The sequence below is a fragment of the Gadus chalcogrammus genome, chromosome 9, assembly GCF_026213295.1.
Source record: "Gadus chalcogrammus isolate NIFS_2021 chromosome 9, NIFS_Gcha_1.0, whole genome shotgun sequence".
Taxonomy (NCBI): Eukaryota; Metazoa; Chordata; class Actinopteri; order Gadiformes; family Gadidae; genus Gadus; species Gadus chalcogrammus.
Window position 1 is genome coordinate 3,381,149 of NC_079420.1, and position 12,037 is coordinate 3,393,185.

A 12,037-nucleotide genomic window follows, 5' to 3' on the forward strand; every position below is an offset into this window, starting at 1 on the left:
TCGCGTGCCTTTCCTGGGATGCTGCCGGCTGACTGCCAGCGCCGGTCGTTAGAGGAAGGAGCGCCGCGTTAGCAGTGATCGCCCGCTGGGATGTGTCTGCAACACACCTCCCGTGGACCTAGCTGTCAAAAAAAGGGACGCAAACAGCAGTTTTATGTTTAGTCATTTTTACAGGAAGTTTTGTGTATGCAGGCATGTATGTATGCATGCCTGTGTATGTATAGCGTCCTTCGCAACCACACACACACACACACACACACACACACACACACACACACACACACACACACACACACACACACACACACACACACACACACACACACACACACACACAAGCACACACGCTCAATACATACATTCAGTCCTATTGATTCCTTTAGCAAAAGAGAATAAATTATAGAAATAAGAAAACTGCATAATTGCAGCATAAACCATGACATGAAAAACCGTGACTGTGTTATGTTTAAACACCATTTACAGTCAAAAGGCGAATAACAGTTAAGAGACCAAGCTCAGTCAAAACATTTTAATGTACCACAAGTACTGCTGTTTCTACAGGCTTAGATCCCTTTAATGGCAGGGACAACCGTGATCACTCCTATGATCTCAACAGTGAGAAAACATCTGGAGGAATTCTTAGTGACTGAACCAAAAAACCTTGAGCGTCGAGTAGCTAATCCCGTTGCTGCAAAACATCATTTATTTTCTGAGGAACCTATTTGAAAATAAATTACAATCTCTCTCTCTCTCCCTCCCTCCCTCCCTCCCTCCCTCCCTCCCTCCCTCCCTCTCTCTCTCTCTCTCTCTCTCTCTCTCTCTCTCTCTCTCTCTCTCTCTCTCTCTCTCTCTCTCTCTCTCTCTCTCTCTCTCTCTCTCTCTCTCTCTCTCTCTCTCTCTCTCGTTCTGTAGTTCCGTTAGTTTCCTGAAAATATGAATGCAATACATATTATACTGGATAATTGCTGAATGAATCGTAAAACTGTATTCAGCATATCCCAATGTTTACCCTGTATGACTATCTATTGCTCCACTCTGCTTCGCACAATAAATTACTTTTCTGCATTGCTTTCTGTATTGTGAATGTCCTTCTCTTGGCGGGACAATTCTCCCTGAAGCATATGTTCAGAGGCTCGATGACTTATGCAAGAGAGAGTTAGCAAAAGGAGATCCATGTGGAAGACCATCATAATAAGATTAGCCAAAGCTTGCCTTAACCCCCTCCATAACATATTGGTCTGTGTGTGTGTGTGCGTGTGTGTGTGTGTGTGGGGGGGGTTAGGTATCTATCTCTCTCTGAGATTGATCTCAACGTGTTGACGAGATTAAAAAAACATGATTAAGTTCTCTCTTCTTTCCTCTCCTGTGTGTGTGTGTGTGTGTGTGTGTGTGTGTGTGTGTGTGTGTGTGTGTGTGTGTGTGTGTGTGTGTGTGTGTGTGTGTGTGTGTGTGTGTGTGTGTGTGTGTGTGTGTGTGTGTGCGGGTGGTGTGCGTGCGTGCGCGCGGGTGGGCTGCGTGCAGGTGGCGTGTGTGCGTGCATAATAAGAAGCTGAATACCTGGCTTCCACTCTGACGCAGCTTGTCCAGAGAAGCCTTGAGAGGAGAAGCAGAGGCAGTGAAGGGAACATTGATATTCTATGCACCACACCACAGCTGTTAGTGCCTGGGAAACCAGAGATAGAGCCACTTTCAAAGCTTTACAGGATGAGGCACTGACTTTGAACCCTGCTCACAGCTTTGTAAGAAAAACGTGATATCAACGCAACTCTTCCCGTTGTCTTTTTTGGCTGATGAAATGTTTTGTGACGTCTCTCACAAATTCCAACTCTTACAGAGTCTTCTAGAGAATAATGCAGAGGCACACGCACCTCAGAATGAGCAGGCATTGATGCAACTCGTGGCAATTACCATATATTTCCATAGAAAAGCACCCCATAGCTTCGATTGACTTAATTAAGTTAGCAAATGAACGTGGGATGTTGAAGTGCGACGTAACTCATCTTCCCTTAATTAGGTTGGACATTAATTGAATTAATGTGGACATTCATTTAATAATTGTAGACAATGATTAATGATGGTGTATTTTATGGGAATCAGATGAAGCAGGGACCTCCAGTGTGTACCATCCTCAATAGGAACTCATCCCTGATCAGGGAAAACGGTTGTGGGCCTTCCTTTGTTCCCCAGTATCCAGAGGGCACTACAGAACCATGACAGCTGGACCCGGGGCTGGAACAGAACACCAGGATGAGATGGGGGGGGGGTGTATAACTCTGCCCACACGTCAACCTGGGAATGATGTCAGAAACTGGAAGAGTTTGACTGGAAGTGCACGGAAAAGTTTTACAGGAAGTCGAGGGTGTTTCTAAGCGATTCGATCATAGATGTAGGCTATTATCCGGATACAGGTAATTTGTCACAAGGTCACAGTGTGTTTTTTTGTGTGTGTGCGCGTGTAAGTGCGTGTGCTTGTGCGAGCGCGCGCGCGTGTGTGTGTGTGTTGTGAAATGCCTCATCATTTAATGTTGGCTGTACTTGATTCATTTGATCGGTTATTCATAATTAAAGTATCATGAAAGGGATTCACCCCACCCCCCCCCCCCTCCCCCTTTAGCCTATACCGTTTGATAGAGGTAAGTGAAGTAGATCCGAGAGACGAAGAAGCATAAAACCCCAGAAAGCCCTTTGGCCTTTCCCTCTGAGAGATGAGACCATCCGGCCTGTACTTAATGATCCTCCGCCTGCCATGGTACATTAAAGTCCTTTTACAACCAGCCTTTAAGGCAGTGCCACACACACACACACACACACACACACACACCCCCACACACACACACAGTATTTCCAGACTGTAAAAGTACATTAAACGCAACACTACCTACGTTCTGCCTCCACACCTCCTAACCTGAACCTCTGACCTCCTGACCTCCTGACCTCTGGACCGGTGTGGCCCTCGGAGGTATTCTGCTACCTCTCCGAGAACACTGAGCCCAACAGAGAGCTAGGCACACTCGGGGCCGGGGTGTGAAGAGCTGATTATGGTTCCACGTTCACGCGACGCAAAGGGGGTTAGGGACCCCTTATGTCCTTGCGGACCCTTTTGGCGTCCACCGCAAGAGTCGGACGTGCGCCTCCCAAAAATCGTAACCTTCCGTCGAAGGCGATGCAGCAGCGAGGGCTGTGATTGGTCCGCTCACTAGAACCCGATGCAGAACCATAAAGGCTCAGGACTGCGTCGAAGCGTCTGCGGGCGCCATTGCGTTGCGTGAACGTGGAACCATAATCAGCCCTTTACGGTACGGCCACACCAAACGCGTTACTCGCGTTGGATAACGCGAGTAACGCGCCTAACCTGACGCTTGATCATTGTGGGGTGGTTACTCGGTTCAACGCTTCCAACGCGTCAACGCAGCTAGATGAGTCCATGTTCATGCAAGTGAACGGAGCGTTCCCTCTTCGTCATAACTATCAAACCAAACAGCCTTCACATTCACCGAGCGAACATTATGAAAGTAAAATGCACATTTCTCGCTAAAAATGTTTCCATAAACGCATTTAATGGCGTAACTATGTTACTATTTCCACCCAGAATAAAGATAGTTGTCGGCCGTGGCTGCGCTGGAGTCCGAGGTAGGAACCCCAAACGCTGCCGTGTTTGGGTGATGGAGTTTAGATCGGGTTAGATTAAATAATCTCTGATATAAATAACAATAATCGGTTTAAATAACTTCACATGGTGTGTCTGGTGTGTTTCCAGCATTCGTAGTGTTGATCAGCAGAGAAATAGTCCGCCAAGACATTGAGGTTGCTTAGCATCCAGAGACTCTGTCCATGCAAGTGAACGGAGCGTTCCCTCTTCGTCATAACTATCAAACCAAACATCCTTCACATTCACCGAGCGAACATTATGAAAGTAAAATGCACATTTCTCGCTAAAAATGTTTCCATAAACGCATTTAATAGCATAACTATGTTACTATTTCCACCCAGAATAAAGAAAAATGTTGGCCGTATGCTTCTGTCCAAGCTCACTACTCTCTGCCAGTGACGTCGGGTCAAGCTCAACGCTGATTGGCTATCGCGGCCAAGCGTCACGCGTTGGAGCGTTGAAAGTTCAGATTTCTGAACTCCGGGCGTTGGCGCGTTGGGCGCGTTACTGCGTTTACGTGCGTAATTACGTGCCTAACTTGACGCTTCATCGCATGTAACGCGTCTACGCGCCTATACCAATGGTTCCCTATGCAAAAATGCCGAATTTTGACGCCCCTAACGCGAGTAACGTGTTTGGTGTGGCCGTACCGTTAGACGCACTCGGGGGCGGGTCGTAAGGCTGAGTGGGACAGCCCGATGGAGGGCGGTTTATTGTATTTTATTTACCAGAATAACCCGCAGAAGCAGCTCAAGCTGCAAGTTAATCTCAGTGAAACTAAGGCCCCGTCCACACGAAGCCGAAACGGGCGAAACCGTTACGGTTTCGATCTATCCGGTTTCGAAGTATCTCCGTAAAGACGAAGCCAAGCGAAACCGGATAGATCTGTAGAAACGCTGTAGTACATATTCCAGGCCCATAAGGGGCGCTGCTTCTGGTACACAAATCCAGAAGAAGAAGAGGCGAGCATGCGCATAAAGGCTGCCCCCCGAACCACTAACAACTCAAACAAACAGCTCTTCTACGATGGCGAACTAGATTCTCAATAAATAATGGCTTAGCAACCCAACAAGGGACATGATATGCTGCAGAACGATTACAAGCTTGTAGTCCGCCATCATCTTTTTTGTTGTGATTTCTGAGACTCCGCGGGCTTAAGAGCCATTGGCTAGGAGGTCGAGGGGTGGGGCGATGACGTCATGGTTTGCGGTTTCAGTCGGTTTCAGGCGTCCACACGAAACCAAAACGAAACCGGATAGATTTTAAACCACCTCCGAGGGGTTTCAGAAGTTTGCGGTTTCGGTCAGCGGATTCGCCGGCTTCGTGTGGACGGAAGGCCGAACCGTACAAGACCTTTGCGGTTTCGCCATGAAATCGGCTTCGTGTGGACGGGGCCTGAAGCTGTTTTAGTCAATGATCTAAATGTATAATTACTATCGCAGTTAGTATTGAACTTGTGCTTCGTATTGTGTTTTAGGTTGGGACTGTACTGTACTGCTGTCCATCTTGGCCAGGTCTCTCTTGTAAAATAGATTTTAATCTCAATGAGACTAAACCTGGTTAAATAAAGGATCGAATGATAATAAATGTATTGTGCACTCCTTCATATTGTTTTTGTCTTCTGCTCGACTGGCTTCCCCTCCTTTCTGCTGCTGCCCTCTGAGCAATATCCTCCGAGTCTCATTGATTTAACGGAACGAGATGAAACTGTGCCTGTATCTCCTAAATTCCCCTGATTCCTTGTGGCTTATTAAATAGCCACTCGTCTCCTTCAATTCCCAAGCACGACGACTCAATCTTTTATAGCACAAAGTCAAACTTTTTTCACTGGAGTCATCATTCTTCGTTCGAAATGATACGAGTAGATCAGTGTCTAAAACCAACAGACCCGTCCACTCAATCCCTCTTTTTTCACTCCAAGTGTATTTGCTCTGTGGAGAAAAAGGGGCCAGCAAATCTGAAAGTTCTTTCTAGCGTGTAAAATAAAGTGAACCATTTGAGCGGGCACTATTTCCCATGATCTCGCTACCAGAGGCTCCACAGCGAAGCGTCTGAGCATGGAAACATGGGAAGTGTGGGAGTTTAACTTCAGTTCAACACAAGCCGGGCCAGCAGATCTGTCCTACTTTAGGCGTTCCCTGTGAAGGGGGAAGGGGAGAGGACCCAGTGGGAGACCTACATCCAGGGTGTATGTGTGTCACCTGTGCGTCTGTTTCATTAGGAGCAGGCAGAACTGTTAAGAAATATGGAAGGCAAAGGGAATATTTGGTTCCTCAAAGTCCAATTGTCTACAATAAAGATGTTCCCTTATTGTTTGTATTGCTTGAGGTGGTGTGTTGCGTGGTGTATGCAACAAGGAAAACAAAAATAAATAACACTTAGGTAACCTTAATTAACCATTAATTAACATCATTCAATGAATTAATAAGCAATAACCCAAGTTAATTAACAGTTAACTAATTATCTAGTTATTTACTTATGGTGGGGGGTAGATGCATTTATATTAATCTGTCACAACAAAGCTCAATGGCTAAGATGTGTGAAAACTGGACACTTCCACAAATAAACCGCCACCCAATACATTTAATACAAACAAATACATACATTTGTTTGTCAACTACCCTCCTTCCTGTCCGTCCGGCAAACTGGTCCATGGGGAACGCGTGCCGCATGGGAACCAGGCTTTATTTTCTGTTCCGGGACAGTTCATTTGGTTTGCTAATGGCGGGGGTGGTGAGGTAGCGTTTGTACTTCTGAGTGTCGTTATGATTGGTGTGATTTATTTATCAAAGACTGTGTTTTGTGTGTGTGTGTGTGTGTGTGTGTGTGTGTGTGTGTGTGTGTGTGTGTGTGTGTGTGTGTGTGTGTGTGTGTGTGTGTGTGTGTGTCTGTCTGTGGTGTTTGATTGATCATGTTGTATTGATACGTCACCTATCCCAGTGGGCTCTCCCAATCGGCCCTGATTGGTAGGCCTATTTAATGGGGAGACATGGTGAGGGAAAAAGGGTTGGGCGTTAGTTATGTAACAGCTTGCCGAGAGGCTGTATTCTTATGTGTGACTTTTTGGCACAGTAAATAAACCGGCACCATTTTCACAGCCTTCAACCCTCTGAGGGTTGCTTTGGACCAACTGACTCCTTGGTTGCGTCCCGTCCCGCATGTGAGTTGGGGGTTCAATACCTCATTCTCACATATGTTTAAATTCTTTTTTTTGGGCATTGTCCCATAGAATAAATGATGTTTTCGTTATCCTATATAGAGCCCTGTATATCTAGGAGAGGGTCCTCTTCCAGCGAGCCCACCATGTTGCACTAACATGTTTCAACATGGCCTAGAACGAACATACGACTAGAGGACATACATTTAATGAACACTATCTTACGTATAAGATATGAACAGATTAAATAACTAAACCTAAATTAAAAATATTTTCTAAATAAAACGTAATAGAAAATGGTTGTCAATTGACCACCATTGGGTTAAGTTCCAAGCTTTTGGGGGTTGAGCTGTCTGTACATTATGTCCCAAGTGAAAGACTACAGGCCGGAATACATCCATCAATACCACACCAGTGAAAGACCAACTTCACACCAAACGGATATAGATCCATCATCCTATAAATAAACGTATATCACGACATCCCGAGGATTTGCCCTGGAAAGAGCAAACGACTATCTATGCAGCCTATTATCCACAACTTATTAGGCTCTGATTTTTGATTATCTTTTCCATAATTAAGACAGATTAATTGTTCTATAACCTCACAAAAGTCTACTTTGGTAAAAGTATAAGGACTTAATTATCATGCCAAAGAGTTGAAGATCAGTTTTCATTTTTTTATGGGCAGTATTAAACATAAACATAAAACAACATTTACATGTAACCAACCATTACAATGTCCTGTTATATTATTATTAATCACAATCCAAGGGAAAATTATGCTTTTATACAAATTCGTTAAAACGGAATGTGTGAACTGATTTAAAGGATGCCTGTTTGATGAAACGTTTAAAGGCCAATCAAGTTGAGCTAGCTTCGCTTGAGTCATACAGTGTAGAGACATTGCCATCTAGTGGTTAAAACTGCAACCACAACCAGGACTGAAATCTGGGGAGAAAGCGTGTTTATTCAATTTATATTTCTGAAATGAATAGTTAAGGCATGCAATGTTTGACCGATAACGATCATGTTAGTCCATTCCCGTGTGATTAATTTCACCATGGCAATATCATTCACACGTTCAAGAAGAACAAGAGTTCCCACAATCCCAGAGCATCTCCAAAAATAATTTATTATAACAAATGTAAGTATAAAAAGGGATCATCAAAAGCAATGGAAGCCAATCAAAGAACTCTCATACATTGCCGCTACAAGTGTCTTTAGAGGCATGAGGGCAGTCACGAGAGAGAGGACTGGCTCACGTCAGCGTGAGGGGGGGAGGACGAGGAGGGCTTTGATAAGAACAGATCCCTCCCGCGGTTTCCCCTCCTTAGGTTTTCGTGGTGCGTGTTTTGGGAGTGTGGACTGGTTCACTCCAACTTCTGAGTTGGAGTTAGTCTAAACTCCTGTTAAAGTCAGACTACCAACTTTCTGAATGTAAATATCTATACCACGGGCACATGGTATTGTTAATTATTTCAATGCGTGTTTTACTGTTTAAATAAATATTGGTTATACAGGCTCATCTCTTAAACACATGTGTGGAATCGTGTCGAAGATTTAAGATAAGGTTAATAAACAAGGCGATGAATGGATTTTAATCAAAGATCTCACTTCATATAACTGTAATGTGCAATCTGTAACTTCATGTAACTACAGTGTTTAAAATGTAACTCTTTTTGATGTAATTTCGACGTATGATTGTTTTTGAATGTAGCACAGGGCCGGGAAGATAAATGCTCAAAACACACCTATGAGTAATTAAGCTACTTCAGACCAACCTATTTTAGGTTTGCTTCGGGCGCAAGAGTAATTTATCTGCCGGTATGATAGCAACAGCCGCAGAGAACCGCCCACGAAGCTACTTGCGTTTTTCGCGTTTCACACTTGCGTTTCAGGCCGCTAAAATAGGGCCCTTAAAGTTAGCTATCACTTAAAGTTTAAGTTTGGGATCAGTGTTGGGAGTAACGCATTACAAAAGAAATGGATTACTGTACTGCATTACTTTTTGCTGTAACTTGGTAACTCGGTACAAAGCTCAGGGCATTTTAAACCAGAAATTAACTTGTGTGTTGTTTTTACACAAATTCGCCAACACCGCGAGATTCGCAGAGGAGAAAATATCTGCGCAAATGTTCCTTCCTCTTACTGCTAGAGGAGAAGCCCGGCAGCAGCAGAGTCCAGGGGGACTGGTTGGAGTCTTTTCGCTCGGTTCTCCGTATCAACAGTAGAGCTAGGACGAAGCGAAAAGACTACAACCAGCCAGCCTTTCAGTTTTGGTCAGCAGGAATGAGTCTTCCAACCGAAATCAATGGATTTACAAAATGCCAAATAAAACCCAGAGAAACTGTATTTCGCTACGAGACTTGCTTTGGAACATCAAGGAACATCACTAACCACTCGGTGAGTTGCACATTTCTGAAAACGAAAGTTTAGGGTTGGGCTAGCCGGCCATTGTGAAGCAGGCAATTTATAAGAATCAGAGCTGTCACGCCAAAATTGTACCGGGGGCGAAAATTGTACCGCCTAAGTAATCCGCGTTCTAAACATTACGTCATCGTACGCATGACTTTAAAATGTCATTGCATCTCAATTGGGGGTGTGAAACTGTGGAATGGGATGAGCAAGGAGCTAAAGCAATGTACAAAGCAGTTTAAAAAAAGGTTCAAAGCAATAATTTTCAAAAGGTACAGGGATGAGGGACAGAAGTAAGAAGGAAAATATAAAAAGATAAATAATGATATTAATATATATGAAATAATATATCAAATATAGTATAAAGAGAGATTATGAGGAATACAGGAAGTATATATTAAATAAATATTAATTATTGAACTGTGGAAAAGGGGTAGGATTAAATAAGTGTTACACTTCTTCCTACTCCTTTTCAGACATATCAATTGAATGTATGTAATTTTTTTCTTTTGTGAAATAATTGGCACATCGCTTTTGTTTATTGTAGTGTCATGCTTTTTATTTTGTTTGGTGTTATTTGCGATGTTTGATTTGTATTTTGATACGTCTGAAATAAATGAAATCAATCAATCAATCAATCGTTCGACGCGATTGTCCGTTTCATGTTTTATATCTTTCCAGGCTGTTGAACAAGAAAACTAAATTATTAACAGCATATAGTATATATTTGAACTGAAATTATAATTTACTAAACTGAAACGTTAAATTATGGAATCAGCTAGACAGACTCATTTTCATATTTTGTTTTACAAAATCTAAAGGTGCTTTCACACCAAAAGACACATTTGTCGCCCGTTCCCGTTGTCGCCCAAGTTTTGTCACGCGACAAAATCCTAAACTGTCGCTGTGCAAGTTTTGTCAGGCGAATTTGCTGCGGTTCACCTGGACTGCACTGCAGGGAACGGTTGGCCGGGTTGAAAGGTGATTGGCTGTTACGCTACACATGTCACTCAGTGGCCACGCTGTTGAACGCTGATTGGCTGTCATCACACAAATGTCGCAGCAAAGTTGAAATATTTCAACTTGAGCAAATTTGTCACCCTACGAATACTCGTGAACGCGCTCGCCTGTGCAGGGCGAAGGTGTGGCGTGACAAATCAAAACTTGTCGCCGGTTTTCTCTAGCAAATAATTTGCCCGATTCGCGTCTCTGCGTTCTCTTTGTATGGGATCGTGTCGCTACTTCGCGTTTGGTGTGAACGCACCTTAAAGGGGTAGTTCGGAATTTTGGACATAGGGCCTGATTCCCAAGTGAGCATTGGTATTCTATATCACTGGAGACAGTTTTCAACACATTTCATACAGTCCTTCTAGTTGCAGAGTTCGCTCGTGCTAGGCTAGCGCACGTCAACGGGCAATGCTAGCCTGCTATTAAAAACAGTCTTACCCACTCCACAGTACACCCGAGGTAAATCAATTATAACGACAGACTATAAATCTAACTGTCTGTTTATAGAATAATGTTAGAAATAAAACCAACCTTGCATTGCATTGCATTTTGAGGGAATTGCGGGGTCTCAGCAGCAGGGTTTATATTCCTGTACGTAGGCTACGGCAGCGGCGGACTGATACCTAGGTTACCTGCCGCTGTCATTGCTACAAACGCAGAGTACAGTGAACGAAGGAATTCTATAAGCGTATTCAATTAACAAGATATGCCCACGTTTGGAGGAGTTAGCGATGCATCTGCTTTTGAAGACGATTATGAGGAATTTGTTGTATCCAACGAACCGTACATGTACGAGCCGGTAGGGATGGGAATCGAGAACCGGTTCTTGTTCAGAACCGGTTCCAAGTCAACCGATTCCTTGGAATCGTTAGCAAGTCTGCTTAAAGATTCCGCTTATCGGTTCCGGTCGCGGCAAATGCGTCTTGACGTCACACACACGCTGCTTTGATTTGGTTCAGAACGCAGCAAACATGTCGCCGCCGAGGAAGAATCGCATTGTGCGTTCACACCAAACGCGACGGAGCGACAAGATCCCATACAAAGTGAACGTAGAGACGCGTATAAGGGCGAGTTTTTCACGGGAGAAAACCGATGACAAGTTTTTGTCGTGATGACAGCCAATCAGCGTTCAACAGCGTGATAACTGAGTGACATGTGTAACTTAACAGCCAATCCGCGTTCAGCCGTCAAACTCAGTGCAGTGCAGTCCGGGTGAACCGCGGAATGGAGGAGAAAGTGATTGTTGCAGTTTGCGACTCCCGGAGCTCTATATATAATAGTATATAATATATTATATACTATATTATAATTGTATATATAATATCACGGCCAACAGCTCTGTCGCCTCCGGATGGCCGTAGCGTGGGGAGCTCTCATAGGGATTGGGCTTCTCGGGGTTTGTTTACCGGCATTGCTATGGTTTCCGGTCTTGTGTGTTCCAACGGTTTATTAGGTAGGCCCATCTAATAAATCTCTGTCTAATCAATGCTTCATTTTGTTTATGTCAGTTTAATTTTGTTACAAGTTGAATGCAAATGAACACTGTTAGAATTCCAAAAGGCACAAGCTCTTACTTGGCTGTTTTCAGTCTGTGTTTTTAGTTGTATGGCACATAATGATGGCATTTGGGCTTAAAAAGCGAAACATATATCTTTTCGTCTAGACCAATTGATTTGAAAATGTACAATTTCCTAATAGAAGAAGCACTTCTGATCAGATATTAAAGAGATGTAATGCAAACAAACACATTTATACTTATTTTCTCACCCAATGAGAATCGATAAGAGAATCGATAAGGAATCGGAT